A 3304-nucleotide genomic window follows, 5' to 3' on the forward strand; every position below is an offset into this window, starting at 1 on the left:
ACTAGTTGGCTACTCAATCCCATAAACGATGAAAGTTGGAGGCCTTCTCAAACAACAACCGATCACTGTTCTCATCAACACGGGCTGCACTAATAACTTCATAAACAGTAAGGTTGCTGTCCATATGAACTTACCTATTGAAAATTATAATAGGTTTGTCGTTAAGGTCACCAACGGATGGATTTTGAAGTATGATCGTAGGCGCCCACAAGTGAAACTATTGCTGATCATAAGGCCTTACCAAGAGATAATTGCATATTTCTTCCATCTCCCTCTTGATGATCATGAGGCCATCCTCATAATTAAATGGTTGATGACATTATGTGATATTTCTTGGAATTTTATGCAACTAATTATGAAATTTTACAGTAAGGAGAAACATGTGATACTGCATGGGAAACGTGAGGGCGACGTAACGATGATTTGCACACAACAAATGGAGAAGGTTTTGCATAAAGCATACAGGGGCTTTTTTGTACAACTTGAGCAGCAAATTAAAGGAGAGCCAATAGAATTTGAAGATCCAAATCTACTTCCTTTGCTTGCAGAATTTTCAGATATATTTGACGAACCGTGCAACCTACCTCTTACCCATCGGCATGATCATTATATAACGATTCTTCCAGGAAAATCTCCAACAAATGCTCAGCCATATCAGTATCCACATCTCCAGAAGTATGAAATAGAAAGGATTGTAAAAGAGATGCTCAAAACAGGAGTTATTCGGCCATGTTGCAGCCCCTACTCTTCACCGGTGCTCCCCATACGAAAGAAGGATGGAATATGACGATTATGTGTTGATTACCGAGCTCTCAATGGCATAACCATCAAGGATAAATACCCTATTCCAGTAGTAGATGAGTTGTTAAGGGAGCACAAATCTTCACAAAGCTGGACCTTCGATCCGGGTATCATCAAATACGAGTATGCAAGAAGACATACCGAAAACCACCTTTTGAACACACAACAACCAATATGAATTTTTGCTTTCTTCAAAAGAAGGTGGAATATCTTGGGCATATCATATCAGAGAAAGGTGTGAGAGTAGACCCCTTCAAAATTGGAGAAATGCTAAACTGGCTGACCCCGAGGAACATAAAATTGTTACATGGCTTTCTGGGTTTAACAGGCTACTACTGCAAGTTCGTGAAAAACTATGGAGAGATCAGTGCACCACTTACTTCCTTACTAAAAAAAGATGTCTTCCAATGGTCGGACAGAGCCTCTGCTGCCTTTGACAAACTTAAGGCAGCCATGACGATGACACCGGTGCTAACACTACTAGATTTCAACCGACCCTTCATTATTGAGGCCGACGCATCTAGAGTCGGAATTGGAGCCATTCTCATGCAAGATGGTCGACCACTCACATACACTAGCAAGGCATTATCTCCCTCCCATCAAAATAAGTCAACATATGATAAGGAGATGCTCGCCATTGTGCGTGCAGCAACGAGGTGGAGACCCTACTTGATTGGTCGACGATTTCAAATTAAAACCGACCATAAAAGCCTCAAGTACTTTTTGGAGCGAAAGATATCATCCCCTGAGCAGCAAAAATGGGTAATAAAACTTCTTTGATTTGATTATGAAATAACTTACAAGTTAAAGTTTCGATCATTTCACTTCCGACCAGTGACTTCCTTGAGGATATTAAGATGGAATGGCAGGAAGATTCGAAGACCAGTAAGATAAAAAAAAAAAAATTAGAGGAAGCACCAAGCTCCCTGGCTCATTACAATCGGGACTCAAAAGAATTATGCTATAAGGGACGCATTGTGCTTTTGACAAATTCTACTTGCATATTCAAGAGCAGATTTTGGACAAAGTTATTCCATATGCAGGGTACTAAATTGAAAAGGAGTACGATATATCACCCACAAACCAACAGCCAGACGAAAGTTTTAAATAGGTGCTTGGAGACAGCCCAAAGCCACCCACCAAATATGACTACCCAAAGAGAACTCCAGACCCAGCCAAGTGCCATTATTGATCGACGGATCGTGACTCGACGACGACGACCCACTAATGAAGTGCTAATACAGTAGGCGAACCTACCAATAGAAGATGCCACTTGGGAGAACTATGACGACATGAAGATCAAATTCCCAGAATTCATGAATCATCAGCCTCGAGGACAAGGCTGATTTGAAGAGGGCGGGTCTGTTAGGACTCTAGCTTGGAGAGTCCTAATTGAGAGGGACATTCTGTTAGGACTCTAGCTAGAAGAGTCCTAATTGAGAGGGGCATTCATGTAGGAAGTTTTTCCTTAGAGAAGAATTTGGAGTTATAAGGGAATAGGAGTCTTGAGTAGGAGTCCTATTAGGAGTTGGTTAGAAGTAAGAGTCTTAAGTAGGAGTCATATTAGGAGTTAGGGTTTAGAAGCCCTATAAATAGCCATGTATTCCTTCTCTTTTGATAAGCAATAGATGAATCTTTTCTACAGCCTTTGAGCAACAACTTGGAGGGAGGAACCCCTATAGAGTTCCAAGAAGGCCGATCCCCTAACGAGATCAACCCCAAGTTTAGAATCTGCAAGGGTTCTAACAAGAACCTCCGACGACTGTCCGAACTTCCATCGATCTCTCGAACTCCCAACGTGATCATTGTCTTGACTCCGGCGTAACTCCTACTGCATATCTTACTTTCATTGTAGTTAATCCTGCGCACTTAAAACAAAACTTCGATTGAGACAATTAATCCTAAGCAATTAACCAAGTTGTTCGCCATGTCATTGTTCCCTCGACGCTTCATTCAATTCTTCGGCGCATTGTCCTCTCCTGTAGCCTATTGCCCAATCGGCCAGTTGACTCTGCAACTCCGATATCCTTGGTACAATACCCGCTCTTCTTGGCCCGACGCCCGAGTCCACGGCCCGAAGCCTTCTGTCGATACGTCGACCGATCCACCGGCACAACATGATTTTCCTGCTTTAATTGTCTCATCCTGATCGAAGCATCTTGCGTCACTCAAAATGCAGATTAAATCATAAACATATATTAAGTAGTTTCATCATCAAAATATGAGATTCAACAATGTCAAGTATTTATGATGTCAAGGCATGACATCCATTTTCAAGTATGATATTTCAAATATGAAAGATGACAAAGATAGTAATTCATCATTTTATAGCAAGATATTAATTATAAAATAGTAAGTTAAGCTCTAGATACCTTATCATAATGAAAGAAATTCATCAAGCAAACATTTCAAGTATATATGATGAAATACATTGCATACATTTGTCATCAATTTACCACATTTTGGTATTATTTCTCCCCTTTTGTCATCAACAAAAAGGAGA

Source organism: Musa acuminata, chromosome BXJ1-6, assembly GCF_036884655.1.
Source record: "Musa acuminata AAA Group cultivar baxijiao chromosome BXJ1-6, Cavendish_Baxijiao_AAA, whole genome shotgun sequence".
Lineage (NCBI taxonomy): Eukaryota > Viridiplantae > Streptophyta > Magnoliopsida > Zingiberales > Musaceae > Musa > Musa acuminata.